This window comes from Numida meleagris, chromosome 9 (assembly GCF_002078875.1).
Source record: "Numida meleagris isolate 19003 breed g44 Domestic line chromosome 9, NumMel1.0, whole genome shotgun sequence".
NCBI lineage: Eukaryota > Metazoa > Chordata > Aves > Galliformes > Numididae > Numida > Numida meleagris.
In genome coordinates, this window is record NC_034417.1 from 16,087,454 (window position 1) to 16,105,023 (window position 17,570).

Here is a 17,570-nt window from a genome sequence, read left to right on the forward strand (position 1 = left end):
TTTTCTTTTCTATACAAAATATGTTTTACTACTTTGTATTTTTTTCCCAAAGAAATAGATTTTATTGGACGGGGGTTCACACATAGATGCATAACGTTTGTCTTATGGATTTCGTATTAAGCCACTTTAACACTTTTGTAGACCTGAGGAACTCTGCAAATACTGTGAGTGAAATGCCCTGAGCTTCATCTCGCATGCTTTGAACTGAGCACGGTGAACTTTGCCTAGTTGCTCAGCTGACACACAAACAGTCTGTTTGCAATTCAGAGAGAGAAAGAGAGAGGGCCTGATCCTGCACTTACCAAAGCCAAAGGTAAGAGCTGAGAGCAGCAAGACCAGCAGCAAAATCATGAGTATTTAAGATGATATTTCACAATAACTGTAATGCGACCATCGTGATGAAGTGGTGCTTTGTTTTGTTTTTTTTTCCCCCCCCAGAGGCAGTGTCTGAATTAATAGGATCTTTCCAACTCACTCCCTTTGAAATGGTTTGCAAGAGCTAAAATAAAAAGTCTCTGGGATACTTTCCCATTGTTGGGATTTATACTCATTTCATCAATAGCTGTTATATTTTGGAGGGTTCCCCCCCCCCCCCCCATCACTGTCGTCTTCCCTTCTTTATTGTAGCATGAGTAATCTAATTTTTCTGCATAGCATGTTGCAGTTTGATAGACAGATCTCTGAGGGATGCCGTATGTGTCAGCATCAGTGAAAATGACTTCTGAGGTTGGCTCACACCCCCGTGCGAGCGTGGAATCCAAATCACCCCAGAGTTACGCATCCGCTTGCCCCACGCCTCACTGCTGGATAATGTATTCATTTGCCTCTGGCAAGAAAAAAAAGTGAGATCCTGCATCGCATACTGATGTCATGGGGAAGAAGCCATAATTGGGACTGGTCACATGTTAAAGGGGCTGTAAGCTGCTTCTTGCTGTCTGTGTAGATAAACTTCATCTCTCTTGATCTGCACCTATAGATATCGCATACTTGGAGTATACGCCAGGTTTGGAGACAGAGTAATTCAGACACATATTCCACCCAAAAAAAGGGAACTGCTAGTAGTCTGGAGGCTCCTGGGTTTTTCTTTTTTCCAGGATCTTATCACAGTGGCAGGAGATTTTTATTTGACTTCATCACTACTTTGGTTTATCAGTAGTAGTTAATGGCATGTGCTATTGCATTCCCCACTTTAATCAAGGACAGAGCTTTCAAGCCTACAGTTCTAGCAGGAAAGCACTTGCAAATCAGCTGCCTTTTCTTTTTCCTCTTCACAGACAGGCAGATGCAGACCGGGAAAGAGGGATTTTTGCTTCAGCTGCATCTAAAGCTTTATAGCTCAGGTTGCATGTTGAGGGAGTGAGGTTCCTGTGTTTCATGCCTCCTTCCCTCCTCCCAGCAATAGCTTCTAAATAATTTGGGCACCAGCACATCCAGTCCTCACGTGAAGACCTCTGGAAGGATAGGAATACTTCCAGTGACTGATCTGTTTCCAATTAGGCCCCTAAGCCCACTCCTGCCCTTTCTTCCTGCTTGTAATAGCTGTAGAAGTTATTAGGTCTGCTGGGCCTAACCAGGGGCTCAGGATGGTCTGCCACTGGGTTGTGTGGGCTTGGATCATTGCTCTGTGACTCAGTTTCCCTGTCTGTAAACAGGACACAAAAGGAATGTGGAGCATCTGTGATGAATGCTGTTACCTGGTAATACTAGCATAGCTGGCAGTGATACTAGAGCTAGATCTGCACGTATAAGACTGCAGTTTTTGATTTCACTGTCATGCCACTTCCAGGTAGGGAAACTGAGCTGGTTTTGGTACAGAATCACAAAGTTCAGTCTTCTTAACCTTCAGCCTGGATAACTGCAAGGATGAACAGAAGAATTTTTTGCCTAACATCTTAACGTGGCATGATATGCATCCTAAAAGCATGTAAATAAACCGCCTTATTTGGAGCACTCTATTCCTGACATATAACTCATTTCTCATTCAGCAAATTTAATTTTGCAGACTTTTTTTTTTTTTTTACATGATAGTGAAGATATGAAGATATGTCTTATCAGAGAAAAACCACCAACAACAGTGACTCCTAAGAGAAACCATCATTCTTCCTCTGGTAGAGTGGGAGCCCAAGGTGCAATCCCAGCCTGAGGTTAGCCATATACAACACTAGCCATAGCTTTACTAGCAAACTCTTAATTGCCACTGTGTTTCCTGGCAAATCTCAAGTAATAATGTTGGTGGATATCAATCAAATCTTAAGTACATAAGACTCAATTATGATGTTGCAGAATACATAGGCTGCTCAAATCCAGACCAGACTATGAACTCATAATCTGCTGTTTACTTAAAGCATATAGAAAAAGCTTGACCTCTTCCCAGTGGCATCCATGTGGAAACACTTGACGGTAAAGGCCTTCCTTGGTTTTCATAGGAATCATGTTTCAACATTTTTATCTCTTCTAATTAAGGTCAGTGGTCATGTACTCCCAGCTTTCTGCTCACCCTGCTCTTCTACCAAAATAGTACACTTATCCAGCTGCAGTTACCCTGTGTGAAACACACAGGGCCCAGTTTGTGCCTCTGTAATTCCAAGGGGTGAACAAAGTCCTGGAGATTCAGGGCTTTGCTCAACCAAACGCTATTTGTGGGCTTTCGTGCTCACATGGTCATACACCATGATGAGGACCAGCATCTAATGCAAGAAAAGAGGTGGGGGGTAGGATTGCTTGCAAATGTAATTCCACTAGTAGAATCTTTCCTAACCCACAGCGCGTATTCCCACCCAGTAGGGAAGGTGTGAGGGATTTCTAAGGGAGGATGGCAGAGAGCGAATCTCATCTCCCTTTGCAACAATGTAAGTGCTAATTGCAGGCGGGAAGCAAAGGGCTAACTGGTAGACATCTAGGAGAATGCCTGGGGAGTATGGCAGGAAAGACTCGTTCCGTTGTTGTCAAAGAAACCCAGGAACATTTCACATCCCAGCTTCCCTGGAAAGATTCACTTCAACCGTGCTGTTCTTTGACTCAAGCCCTGGCTGCACCTTCACAAAAACCCACATCGCACTCAGTGGGGCACAGCCAAGGAATGCTGATGCCACAGCCGAGACTGTTGCAGCAGGATGGCAGAGGACATCGGTAACACTATGATGTGATGGAAAGTACAGCGATAATAGCAGTATGGCAAAGTCTTTGGCTGTAGCAAATGAGGACAAGCCCAAATGCAGCAGCCACAGACACAAAGAAAAAAAAGCTGCTTACCTATAGAAGGCCTCAGATAGGCAGGAATCTCCAGCAAGATACCTTTACCTCCACTGCCAACCCTTAAATGAGGGCTGGGAAGGGGTGGCTCCTGGTTCCACCCCTTCTGGTCACGCAGGTGCATTGTGTGCACCTGAGCTCCCCTGGCTTGGCCCTGCCTTCCCACCAGGTGCTCCATCACTGGTTTAAGCTGTGACTTAGCATTTCTGCTACAACACCTCTCAGCCCACCACCAAGGCTGAACAAACACATCCCACTGAATGGAGGGCATGTGGGGACTAGGCTTACACTTAGAAAGCCCTAGTAACTTTTAGAAGTATACATCCTGATCACCAATTATATCATTTCTGCAAAAAATATAAACTTTTATTATGAACAGTGAATGCATTTTTGTTATTATTATCATTCAGTGTATTGCAGCTGTGAATGGTTAAGAATGAAAGGGAAAGATTTGTGAAATAAAACTCCATAAAACAAAATCGAGCCAGGCATCTTCAGACCTTGGTATTTATTTAGGCTTGTAGCCGATGCATTGTACTCTTTCCCTTTAGACTGGCCTGTTCTCATTTCTCACACATAGCAGAATATCATTTTCAGAAAAGAGCTAATGCTCTTAAAAAAAAAAAAAAAAAGACCAGAACAAAACTAACAGAGTTGTGCCCTGTGTGAGATTGTCTTGACCCTTTGCAAAGGCAGCTGTGAGAGCCAGATCCTCATCACCTCCCTCAGCACGTGCTTCCAGCCTAACTCCTTTGCTTGTGCTGAGTCCAGTCGTGACTGTAGCTGCAGGATTAGGCCACTTGTTTTCTGTAGAGAATAACAGCCCCAAAACATGATTTATTTTTCCTGCTATACCAGGTTTCTAAGTAGCTGGAAATGGCTCTTTGCTCCTGCAGCTGGAGTGGGGCACATGGAATAAGAATTTTAGAAATCTCCAAACCATCTCACAGCTAGCAGAAGGCAGAGGGATGCTGAACAGTTTCTGGACTCAAGACTAGGTCACATTTTTCTTGCACCGCCTGTACTTGTCTTTGTTTTTGTCTGTCATTCTCCGTAATCCCCCATAATCACAGGTGTCCCATGTTCTGAAGAGACATCTTGCTTTTCTGGCTGCTGTTGGGCGGGCCCACCAAGATTTTCACTTGAAATGCACCTACTTTGTAACTGCAAACCAGCAAGCCTTGCAAGCCTTGAAAATCACTGCCTGCAGAGTGGGCTGAAGAAGGAAAGATGCTATCGTAGAGAGGAACTCCAGGATGACTTTTTAGTAGCAGACAAACTATATAATAATCACTTAGTACCTGCTTTGTCTTTACGTATTGGGGTGAGGTTAGACATCTTCCATTTAGTTCAGTAACTGACCGGCCCTTATAGTTCATTTACTCCTCATTTCATTTCTGCAGCATCTTCCTGCATCCTTTTTTGGGAAACCTCCATATTCCTGGCAAAATATAGTCACTGGGGACTGCTTAGATGTCCTCAGAACCCCTTGAATTTAAAATTCTTTTTTTGTGAGTGCGCTGTGCATTTTCTTCCGTGTTGGTATATGTGTTACCTTGTTCGATTGCATTTGATTTTGCATCAGTTTGCACATTCTCATCCTGGGTTGTATGCAGCAAGATTTTCCCATGACACATTTTGCCTTCTGCTGTTCCCATGACACATCTTCTGCTGGGACAAGATTTACTTCGTGGATTCATCTTTTCAAAGAGAAGTGGGGCTTTTTTCCTGTGTTCAGGTGCTCCCTGTTAGGATTTTCTGTGCCATCACAACTTCTTGTTGATACCAGGTTAGACGTGGTCTTTTTTCAATTCAGTAGGGGTGAAACTTGAAATCCTTTCTAACTTGAGTCTCTGAGTTGCTGGAATGAAAGTCTGCAGTTGGTGCCCTGTCAACCAGCATGGTTGTCCCATGCTTTGTTTCTACAAGGCAAAATGGTAAATACTATCCGAAGACAGGTCCTGTGTGTAGAGCACTGGGACCCCTTTTTGGAGAGTATTGCTGGACAAGTCACTGATCTCTCCATGCCTCCATTCCCTGGAAAAAATAATAGAGATAGATAAAATAATGCTAGCCTGACTTCCTTTAGATACTGTGAGAATCGGTGCACAAAGAGAGAGGGGTATCAAAGAGAGTTCTTGGTATCAAAGTAATAAGGGTCACAGGAGTTAGATAAAAAAAAAATAAAGCAGAAATTACTTAAGACTTTGTCAGCTACTAAGGATTAATGTTCATTTTAAAATCTCTGCCTGTTTACAAACTGGGAGAGTTCCTAACATGTAACTTCAGCCTCCCAGCTGAAGTGAGGGCGTTAGCAAGTCTCGCGGTGCGGCACAGCATACCTTATCTCTGTCGGTGAAAAATGAAAGGCACGTTTCCAGCTGTGCCCGTGAGCACTATTTGGTCATTGAACAAAGCAACTGGCACCTCGTATCCAACCTACTGAACGATCACAGCCTGATTCAGGTGCACAAACAAGTGCAGAAATGAGCTCCATGCACAGAACTCGTTGTTATTCAATCAAGCCTTTAATTGTAAATGTTTTAAGCAAGGAATTGCCCTGTTTTATGAAAGTGTGCTCAGCATTACTCCGCCATGGACATCTGTCATTCAGCAGGCGCCACCCAATAAAAGCACTTAAAATGTTCTGTTCCTCAATTAAAATATAAAACAGAGATGTTTAGGGGCTTTTATGAGGTGATTTCTGTTTACCTGACAGATTTCCACACTGGAGGAGTACGAAGTGGGATTTCAGTTTCTGATCAGAAGCAAACACTCTACGGAACAGTAAAGCTCCAGTTGTTCTGATTTATTCTTTTTAAACGTCAGGAACACTAAATCCATGCAGAACAAAGAAGTCTCCACTCCAAAGAGAAGTTCAGAACTAAGAGGGTTGTTGCTGGTTGCGTGCCCTCCCCAAAAAGACAGGTGACATCAGCCCTGCATTTGCTGCTGTGGCAGGGCTGAAGAAATGCTGGAACCAGAACCAGTCATTGCAGCCTGCATCAGACCCTGCCAGCCTCTTCCAAACTGAATTTAGCAAATCTTAGGAAAAAAGCCTATTTTGCAGCCTGTTTTGAGGAGGAACAAGTCTATGGCTAGGTAGAAAACTCCATTTTTCCCCTGATGGAGCACTGCATGAATGTTCTCATGGTTTTCCTGTTCTCCTAACCTGCCTATGGCTCTGAACAGAGACCTTTCTTTTTTCCTCCTGCCACTCAAACAGAATTGTACCTTACGCCAAAAACAACCACTTCTATTTCTTCTTGTGTGGGAGCCTCATAAACTCATCTACCCTGGGATCACAAGTGCCTCTTACCTTTGCTAGTCTAGCCACCGCAACCAGGTCTGTTTTTAATGACCCTCATTAGAGGTGACACTTCAGCAGTACTGGTGCTCGCTGTGCCATCAGTAGAAGGTGCGCCCACGTGTACTCTCACCAGGATTTCCCTGTTACTCACCAGCAGCTTTACTCAACTGTATCCCACCCCTCTGTGGTACATTTCCTTGCTGAATTGCATTTGGAATACCTCTGCCAGCTCATGCCGGAGGCTGATGAGCAAGGAAATGCTGTCCCACTCCATCTTCATCCTGGGAACTACAGAAAAAGTTTTGCTTTGTATTATGCACGGTATCTGGAAAAGCAGTGGTTTGTGCCACAGTCTCCTATGTTCCATCTTATGCAGGGCCCACTCACTTCATCGTAGCCAGTCAGCCTTGAGATGAAGGAGGATGGCAGCGTCATAATGAGAACATTTTGTCCTTACAAAATGAAGCCATCAACACTGAACCTTAAAACCAAGCCATCCAGCTCCTGCCAGGTAATAATTTTTGAAGTAATTCTCCCCTTGCACCGCTATTACCTGTTGCATTACTCTTCACTGCACTGGGGTCACACAGCCGGGCTCCAGCAGCGCAGAAAAGTGAAGGACAGAGCTCATGGGGCTGTGCTGAGGGGGGTGAAGGTGGGTGAGTTTGCCCTCTGCTTCATTACCCAGTGCCACTCTGTTTCTCCTTACAGCTCCTTGTGGTTGCTTGCAGCTCCACAGAGCTGCCACATCAAGTAATGAACCTCAAGGTGAACTGAACTGGGATTCTACATCACACCAGCCCACCTCTGGGAAATGCACACCTGTCCCAGGAGTTTCAGGCGTCCTTTGTTCACCCTGCATCACCTCGCTGAGGAAGTGAAACTACCTGCTCCTGAGGTAAAAACAATTGATGATACTAAGGCTCAAGATGGTGATTCTCTGCTCAGCTGTCATTGTAATCTTCCATGAGAAATATTAATTTCCTTTCAAAATAAAGGAGAGGAAAAGCAAACAGCAACTAAACCTATGAACAACTACCTCCTGGGTTTTGCGTAGCAGTTACTGGGATGAGGCTTTCTCCCTTGAACAACACTGCTCAGAAAATGCTAGGAAATCTTATGTTAGCCCTTAACTCAATCTGCTGGGTTTTTTTTCCTCTCCAGCAGCAGCATGAGTTAAGGATGAGACATTAGCCCTCACTGAGATACCTCCACTGTCAGTTGAAGTCAGATTCTTCCTGTTACTTATGTGTACCCTTTTGTAAGCATATCGATTACACAAGTGAGTTCTCAAGTACTTGGGCACTCAATACAGCCACACAATGGAGAAAAGCATCCCAGTTAACGCAGAATTACACGTGTGCTAAACATACCAGGGGACAAGAATAAATACTGACTCGTACAATTCAAAGCCACAACTTAAGAGCTGTGTATTTTACTGCAAGGCAGTGCTTTATGCTATTAGGAATAAAACCTGCATTTTAATTTCCAAGGTGTAGCAACCAAAGATTGTTTGTTATAGTCATTCTTAGCCATGGCAGAATTGCCATCTTCAGACCACTTTAAAACACACCAGATTATTTCACAATAATCCAAAATCCAGTGCAAGCCCCTCCCTCCCCTGCTCATTTTTACCCTTTGCATTATGAATGCTGTGAGTCGGGACTGCCTGTTTCACAGGGGGCTTGGTATCACAGAAAGCTGGTTGTTGATCTCTGGATGCCTGCAGGCCAGCAATCTGTGCTACAAGTTACCCCTCTTAAAAAAATAAAAAAAAAAAAGACAAGTGGATAAAACTGGTACAAGCATCTGTAACAAGCTAATTGGACCCTTGTGGGCAACATAGCAGATACAAAATTAAAACAAACAAAACATGTCGTTGTACAACTGTACTTTCAGGACCATTATCACAAAGGGATCCGTCTGGATTTTTATTTTTGTTTTGTTTTGTTTAAAAGGACCTAATTATGGCCAGAGCTGGAGTATCACAAGTCTGTTTTCATCTATAAAGAAAGGATATTTTGCCTCTGAACCTGAGAAATTGTTAGAAGTTGGTAATTAGTATGACTTGTTAATAGAGTTTGGCTGTGATTAAGCTGTGATTGAGTGTGAGTTTGGTTCTTGTCAATGCGAATGCCTGTAAGGTTGAGAGATGTTTAATGAGACACCTGTTGTCAGCAGCACCCAGTGGGCTTTGTCATGCCTGATTGGAATTTGTACTACAGAACAAGAGTGACGCAACACTGAAACACAGCAGCACATGGGCACCTGGCAGAGCACGAAGGGGCCAAGGCATAAAGGAGGGTCGGACCTGTGGGGTACGGTGCCTGGCTGCAAAGGGCAGCCCCTCAGTGAGAGTAGGCTTCGCAGTGCACCTTTGCAGCCTGTGGAAAGTTGTTATGGAGTGCCCTGGGGATGGGCTATGATGTCCAACAGGCCAGGTGATGCTCTGCAAGCTGAGCAGTTGCTCTAGCCCCAACCATGGTATTTAATGTGATAAGCCCTCCTTGTCAAGAGCCATGTGATTGTGTCTGACTTGGGGAGTGCAACAGGCAAAAACTGCTGACATCTCAATTTAGGACCTGTGGGGCTTTATTGTTTCTCTCCTTGGGAGAAGGCGAGAGAGGGGATGCAACCAGGTATATTTAATGCCCCTCAAGATGCTGCCTTCTTGGGTAAGCAGCAATAATGGGGCTCTTTAAAATGTTACACTGATGGAGAAAGGCTCTGTTCAGCTTAGCCGTGGTCCATCCCTTTCTCTAGGCATCATCCTCAAGTGAGCAAACTCAGTATCTCCTTGGATTAGGTCAGCAAGAAAGTTTCATTCAAAGAATGCATTTTCCTGTTGGAAATCAGCATAATTTTCCACATGACCCCACGTAGCCACTCCCCACACCAAAATCCAGGCCTGATCATAACTTTGTATATTTGGACTGCATACATAAAATATTATTTTCCCGAAATGTCTTTTAACATTTTCAAGTAACGCCTATTTAAAACATACCTCAGTTTTACATGAAAAAGGACAAAGAAGCTGGAAACAATCAAGCTGGTCGCTTTCGCAGTCTTTTAGTATCTGAGGAATGCCTTGGCTGGGAACAAGAGCAGAAACATTTTGGCTCACAGAACGTCCCTGAGGAGGGAGCCAGTGGCTTTGTGATGAAGCTGAGCAACCACTGGATGGCATTGCTCTACACAAATGTACCTGTGAGCACATGCTGCTGAGTGTGAGCAGGCTGCTTCACCAAGGAGATTAATTCAGACCCGAGAGGCTCAGGCTGCTGTGACCTTACCAATCCTTTAAATAATAGTCAGGCTTCTCTTAGCTGTCTGGCTCTGAGTTCCAGGCACAGAGTTTGGTCAGAGTGAACGAAGCAGACTTCCCAAAGCACACTTAGTTCTAGGCTGAGTATATTTTTCTTTCATTTTAGGTTAGATCAAATATTTAGCCAGTTTTTTACGCTCTTCCTTCTTATGAGATGGGAAAAAAATCATTTGTAGCTTGTGCTCATATCAAAGTAACTCAGGGCAAGCACACCCAGCCAGCAAGTTCTGCATTCACACAAGTCCTTGTCCTGCAGCTGTTCTGGCCAGGCTGCTCCAGCTCGCAGGGCCCAGGGCTCAGCACGGTACGAGTCAGCTAGGCTTGTTGATTTGAGCAGGTTAGTCGTGCGTAATGTGAAAAGCTGAACTAAATAAAAAAAAAAACCTGGGTGCCAGGCATGTATGGCTTTGATATGCGTTCCATAATTTTGAGACTAGATTATTATCCCAAGTGTGGTGCCTGTGCATGTGACAGTGGCCTCTCAGCATGCATAATACAACCCTGCCTTCTGCTACAGCACTTATTGATAAGGAGTCAGCTGGTGGCCAAATAACCTGATGTTCATATTTTCCCCTGGGGGTCTGTGTTCCTTTCATTAACAGCACACGGCGTTGGCCTAGTTCTTTTAACGACTACATCTGGCCAAGCCTATCTGAAAATGTCATTGGCCCAGTTCAGGCCCAGGAGAAATCCGCTGATGGCTTTGGAGAAGCAGCAGGGTATTTGGAATTGCAGCCCCACAGAAGGTGGATCTGAAGGGGAATAATGCAGAATTTTTGAGAGTCAAGTTTAAATTAACTGACACCCATAGTCTGCACATCTGTCTTCAAATGAGGACATAACTTACAATTGAGTACTTGTACATTGACTCTTAGGTAAAGATCCGTGGGCACAGATTGCCTATTAGTACTGCCCCAGTTTTGACAGATCTAAAAAAATTAATAATCACAGTCATTTGGGTAAATCCACTTAAACTGGAATGAAAATGTAATGGTCAGTTCAAGTCCTGCAACAGCTCCTACACTTCAGTACTCAGACCCTGTTGCACTCACCTGCCTTCTTTAGTACTGGAGAAGCAGGACCAGTAGATCACTTAATAAAATGGTCCATTTCTCTAATGACTCCATTTGTCCTTTTTCTGGACCTACCTCCAAATCCAAGCAACAAAAAAACCTGTATCCATCTTCATCTGCTCAGCAGTTTGTTAATCAGTATATTACAGATCTATATACTATAGATCTTCCATTGCACAACAGGTTGTGTCTGGAAAATATTGCCTTGCACCCAGCAATGGTGAGGGATGATAGAAATCCTGACCAGGGCACCCACTGCTGTGCTGGCTGTTTTAAGGCAGATTGTACAGGCAGTCAGCTCAGCATGCAAATTTGCCCTGGATTTTTCTAGAGTCAGAGCAACTTCCCAGCCCTCCAAAAAGTCAAGGTGACCTTCAAAGGGGAAGTCCAGAGCATTGGTAGGTAATGGGAATGTATATAAAAAAAAAGAAACGTTAGACTAATTCCAACCCATTACAAAACTCTTAAGAAAAATGAACTGTATCTGCTGAAGTGGCTCATTCTGTTCAGTGGCACAATGTAATGGGGGATCTGTCACTGTCAGCGCTGTTCTTGTCTCACTGAAAGCCACGGTGCCTTTCACAACCACTAAATAAAAATTCAAGCCAGCTGTCCCACCTGCCGGAGCAGTTTCTATTCTGGGCTCTGGTGTGCTGTAGGTATTGTGCTCCTTGATTAGCTGTGGCTTATTGTCCCTTGACATTGTTAGGGAATATTCTCTAGGTTATAATCGCTAGGACTGATACAGGCAGAGCATTTCAAACCTTGCTGCTGCAGTTCAGGCTGCTATTGTGCATGGTGCTAGACTGTGGCTACATCTGCAGGTCAGACTATGGCGGGAAGCATTTTGGTAAGAAATGAAAAGGAAACTTTTGAGAAGTTGCCCAAGTCAGAAAAGATGGGGGCCTCTCTGACTCTAGCTGTCAGTAAGGTGTTAGACAGGGGAGCATTAACACCCTTTAGCAATGACACAGCCATTCCACTGAAGATGCTAACATGCAAGCAGGGGAGGGAAGAGCCTGGCGTGAAATAATGAACAGAGCCAGTGACTGTTAGTAAAAGGAAAGTTTTTACCCCAAGAAGCTGCAAGAGCTGCTTCAAGCTGGTTATTTTAGTGAATGTAAGTACAGAAACAAGCAGAGCCTCGCTTCAGCTCTGCAAAAGAAGCTAAAATATTTACTTCTCTTTTTAAAGTCAGACTGGCTTCTAGGGAGGAGAAAACACTGATAATGTAGGTAATGAAGCCTCTTAACTGCCTTTGCAGAGAACGTGCAGATTAACACAAAAATGCTTACCCTAGAGAAGGCATGTAGCACTGAGTCTTCTCCCCTGAAAGCACTGTAAGTTGTGACAGGAGTTAGTTTTGGTAGAAAACAGATTTAACAGTAGAAAGAAGCTGGTATTTTGCCCACAATTGTCTTTCTGGGAAACGAGTCAGAACAATGCATTTCTGCCTCCACTGCTTATGGGTAAAAGTAGAAAACAGTAGTTTAATTTATCTTCAGCTTTTCTGCTGACCAAACTGAGCTTGTCCAATGCATCAGGATCCCCCAGGACAGCGTAATATCGAAGACTTCTGCTGGAAGCCATTGCATATCAGGATGTTTAACACAGAGTTACACTTGGGAATTAGATTATGCCAGCCAAGGGTGCAGTTTCACAGTCAGTTTAAGCTGAGCTGAGGCCAGGTTGCCAGCAGCATTACTTCCCCATTCAACCTATGTATCAACATCTATTCAGCCACGCGATCCATTCCATGACTAGATTTGGTTGGGGCTTAAACACGATGGGAGTGTCTATCTGAGAGATGGGGGATAAAATGGGATCACCCCTTCAAACGCACTGTAGGCTTAAGCTAATCAAGAATAGTGCTGTGAAGTTGTGCAGAAACGGGGAAGCTAAATCCCACAGTCTCATTGAGAGAGGGAACATTTTACTCAGTTTGCACCAAAACCTCCAGAGCTTTGAATTCTTGCTGGAGGAACCGAGAACTGCCCATCTGATCCCTACAGGAGCCAGGGAGCTGCTAGTCCTTTGCTGCCTCACTCCCCATTTCATCTATTACATACAATCCATCAGAAAAAGGAGATTACTCTTCAGTGCCACAGCCCTGAAGATCCTGTACCTCCTTGCAGGGTGTGGGCCAGATGCCCAGCTCTGCCCAGATCTGCCCCACAGGAGCAGCCCTGCTTCCTCTCCCTTAATCCACTGCACAGCCGTCCCACAGGAGCAGTCCTAGGAATGACGTGAGACGGGCCCCGCCACCGGCGTGCAGGGGAGCAACAACAGCTACATCTGTTGGCTCTGCTCCATGCTCAGGATCTGTGACATTGCTATCAGTTCAGCCTGAAACAGAAGGGGTGCGAGCTCCGGGGAAGAGTAGAAGGTCTGGATGGAAACAGTAACAACCACAGGGACACCACCAGCACCAGCGGGAGCAAAAATGTTCCTTTACCACTTCAGAGCGCAGCAGAGCATATGGACAGTCTGGGACTGTTGTCAGCAACCCGGAATGGGGTAGCTCTGTTCTGGCAAACTCCATTTTTTGTCTTTATGACCAAAGAATAGTTGCATGTTGGAAGCTCTGTAGTTGCTAGGGGATGAGCCATTAATATGTAGGCGACTCAGAAGTCAGCCAAAGCAAGTGCTGAGATAAAATTACTTTTTACCGCTTCTGTTTCACCCCGAGTGTGTCATCCAGTCTACTTTCTCTGCTTAGGGTATCTCTTGCACACTGTGCTGTGCTAACTTCTTTGTCCTTTTTGATTTTATTTTTCACCTTTCCCAACCAGGCCTCCAAAGAATAATATAAATCTGACAGCCTGGAAAGACTTCTTACATGATAAATCCCTGCTTACTGGCAGAGTAAGACTTCGGGCTGTTTTTCTCCTATAAAAAACTTTTCTCTAGTTACCTGAAAAGTAAGAATGGCATAAAATGAGTGATGGTAATGATAAGAGCAGTGTTGCTAAAGCAGAGTATGGGAATGGGAATGCACCCTACAGAATCATTAATAATTCTGTGATAGGGCTCAAGGGTGTTACCCAGTTCCCAGCCCACAGTTCTCCCTGCCCAGCTGCTGGGGTAACTCTGCATGATCTTATTACAGAACAGCCATGCTTTTTTCCTTTGCTGTAGTTTCTCCCTACTGGTGTCGATGGCGGCATCCAGTCACCATCCTCTCTTAACAGATGAAGGCTGTGGAGAAACGCTCCCCCCTCCTGTGCCTGCAGCCTGCTTCACCACACTGGTCAGTGCTGCCCACAAGTCTTGCCCACAGCAGCGGCAAGCACAGCTCTAGAGAGGTTTAATCCAAAACAGAACAAAGTACTCCTGTTCCAAAATAAATACATCTGTAGATCTGATTTTACAATAGCATTCACTAAACAATGGACAGAATACAAGGTGAGCACCTCTTAAGCATCCTCTCCTCCCTCCAGCCCAGCACCTATCCATAAATAACATAAAGTTATATATATATTTTTAAAGACCCAAGTTTTAAAGCAACTGCTCCCAGTCCCCTCCAGTGATTCCCTTGATATGTCCCCTTAACCCAGCTACACAAGTGCATGGCTCAAAACCATTCTCCTGTGAAGTCAGTTCTGCTTTTCCTGTTTGTTGCTTTAACCCACACCACTTACAGCTAACTGAGAAACAATACAAAGCCATGTTTTGTATGATCACATAGTACCCTGCAAACAACAGTATTCATTAAAAAATAGTCCAAACGTAGTACGACTGCCAGCGTCTGTCTCCACTGTGACACAGACGTATTTTTTTTCATCTTGAGACACTGAACAAAAGTCATAAGCAGTTGCTCTGATCAAAAGAAATCTCTGCTAGAGTCTGTGGCTTGTTCACCCCTTCCCTTCATGCCAGCCACTGTTCATTTCATTGAATGTTCGTTCTGCTGTACAGCTCTTGAGTAAGTCAGAGCAAATTCTGCACTGTACAGCAATACATTTAGAATGAATGTCTTGTTTCTACCAATGGAAAAGGAATTTAGCTATTTTGGGGACATGGGAACCATATTTGCCAAGGTTGGCAACACTGGCATCTGTTAGTACCTTGCTACAGCATCAGTTCAGATGTACCTGGACTTGTTCTTGTGTAATTGGTGTTGTATATGCAAACAGTGTTCATTTTAAAAATGCATATTTAACAGATCAGAGCCTCAAAATAATAATACCCAATATATCATCATCACTTGGAAAGCTTTCTCAATTACAAGCCCATTTGCTCTTTAGATGATACCGCGAGTATTCCTTTAACCAGATGATGAGGGTAGGACTTCAGTTGCAGTCTTACATCACCGGTATCTGCTCCTCAGCACTCTCAGTTCCTCCAAGCACACCTAGTGACTTCAGTCTGCTCTATAAGCACATACAGTACAATAATACTAACCAGCTACTTAATTATGAGTCAAGTATTGAATCTATTGGGGAAATGTAGGAGGTGACAGAACTTCCAGTGAATTCTCTGAGGACAGAAACATCATTTGCTGAATGTACTTGGGATAACTTCAGTCAGACCATGAACTAGATTGCTTTGGTTTGAGAGCTGTACAGACAAATGCATCTCTACGTTGCATGAGCCTTGGCGCTTTTCTTTATTTTTATTTTTTTTGTAATTTGTTTCTGCCCTTATTTGGAACAAAACCGCAAGCATTTCGATATTTCCATTAAAAAGAACACGACTGTGTTTCTGAGGTAGTGGGCACCGTGAAATCAGGAGCTGGAGTTACATTGTTATGGCTTCTTAACAGAACTCTGAAGAGGAGCGGCTAACATCAAGGCTCAGAGGAACCAGAATCCTGGACCGCCGTCCGTACAGCCCGCTGACCTCCATCCAGCAGGTGGATGTGTGAAGGAAGAAGCCGTGCCGTGGAAGCACCAGATGAGCGTGCAGGTCATGTGTTGCCAGCTCCCAGGTGACCATCCACAGCTCACCAGCACAAGCCGCGAGCCCTGCGGCACTGAACGTCCACTCCTCCCGGAACAGGTAACAAACTGTTCTCTATCAGTGCTGAAATATCGCTTCAGATGCTTCATGTGTTCTGAACTTCTTGTTTAAATGAAAGAGTGTTTTTCAAGGTAAGGAAGAATGAGACCCTTACGCCTTCTTTGTCTGGAAAAAAAATATATATAATTGTTTGACAAAAATGGCCTTCCTCATTCACACAAACGGGATAATTGAAGCAGCATTAATAGCTGTTAGTTCAGTGATGAGAAAGCCCTGATTAGCGAGGCTAAAGGATGCAAGAGGAAACAATTGGAATTCCTCAAGACGAGCTCCCACTCTCACAGCACACCCCATCCAAAATCTCCTCCTTAACGGCTGCCCGGCTGACTTTAAACTGCCAACACCGACAAAAAGGGGATGTTGCATCTTTTATAAACAGCCTTTTGTTTGCCATTCTGACACCTGCGAAAAGCAAAATTGTTATTTTCTTGCTGCTTGTTGCTAGTTTGATGCCCGCTCTGGGGCCCTACATCAGAGACACTGTTCAAAACAGGTTGCAGGGGTCCGTTTCCGTGCTGTCTGCCGATGGTGCTGCCTGAAGGAAAACCATGGAAACGGAGTTTGACAGGCTCGCAGGGACCCACGGCTGCCAGAGCCGCTGCCTTTGAGCGCCTGATGAAGACATCACAGAGCAAACACAACATTAAAACGCTGCTGGCTGCTTTGCATCACTTAGAATGCAAATCTCTTTGTTCTGCTCGGCCCTTGCGTTTTGTAGATGAGGAATCTGTGCCATCATCTAACATGGATTCGCTGACCTTTCTTCCCTCCCTGTCCACTCTCCTAAAAAAAAAATATATATATTTAAAAATTATTTTAAAAGATCAGCTTTTGTGGGAGGGAGGGCGGCGTGCGTCTGTGCATTTGAAACGGCCCCAGTTTTTTCCAGTTCCTGAGATTTCTATGCACAAATTAAAACACCCGTATTGCAGAGCAGGCCAGGTTGGGTTGCTTTGTTGCTCCCTATGTATTATTTGACTTGGATTCATTTACATGGCAACTCACAGGGGTGGATTTTATGTCATCTTTATGCCACAGATTAAAAGGTAAAAATAATCCTTTATTTGAGCAGCACATCCCCTCCAACCCTTTAAGCTGTACAGAGGAAAATAGAGGAGAAAAACGCAAACTCTCCCACCCCCATAATACCTATTTTATAACTTTTTATGCTAAATTTGAGCTCTGTGGTTATTATTCCCCCCTCCATGTGTAAGTGGCCTGTATTTTAACTGCAGTTTCTGATTGCCGTCACTGTCAGAACTTCGAAATGCCCCACACCTTTGTGCTCAGATGTGGGATTTCAGTGGCTCCTGACAGGCTGTGCTATGCGTGGGGCAATCAGGAAGGCTTTTGTGCTGATTGGAGAAGCCACAGTGAGCATCTGCAGAAGGAAGGAGCTGGTGGGGAGACAGCAAACAAACTAGCTATTCTCTCAGAAGTGATAATTTATCATTTCATTCTCCCTATGCTGCCTAACTCAAACATTACTTACGCTGAGAGAGGGCTATCATCGCTAAACTGGAAACAATACACAAAACTGAGAGCTGCAGCTTGCAGTCAGGAAATTATTTAAGCTCGTGTGTAAATC

At 44.3% G+C, this 17,570-nt stretch overlaps 2 long non-coding RNA genes across 3 annotated transcripts in view; one reads left to right on the forward strand and one right to left on the reverse strand.

Moving 5' to 3' along the window:
• The window catches only part of LOC110403681, a 113,418-nt gene that overhangs the window by 68,214 nt on the left and 27,634 nt on the right, over window positions 1-17,570 (forward strand). Inside the window, exons 2-5 of one of the 2 annotated variants that reach the window (XR_002441790.1) lie at window positions 6,939-7,073; window positions 7,274-7,460; window positions 15,726-15,961; window positions 16,476-16,774. This is a non-coding gene — a long non-coding RNA (uncharacterized LOC110403681). Of the gene's footprint in view, window positions 1-6,938; window positions 7,074-7,273; window positions 7,461-15,725; window positions 15,962-16,475; window positions 16,775-17,570 lie in introns of those variants that run through there. The other variant, XR_002441791.1, reaches the window with a different exon arrangement.
• LOC110403682 overlaps window positions 599-17,570 on the reverse strand; it is a 135,366-nt gene continuing 118,394 nt past the window's right edge. The window contains exons 6-7 of the long non-coding RNA XR_002441792.1: window positions 3,253-5,289; window positions 599-1,451 (exon numbers count right to left, since the gene is read on the reverse strand). This is a non-coding gene — a long non-coding RNA (uncharacterized LOC110403682). The remainder of the gene's footprint in view (window positions 1,452-3,252; window positions 5,290-17,570) is intronic.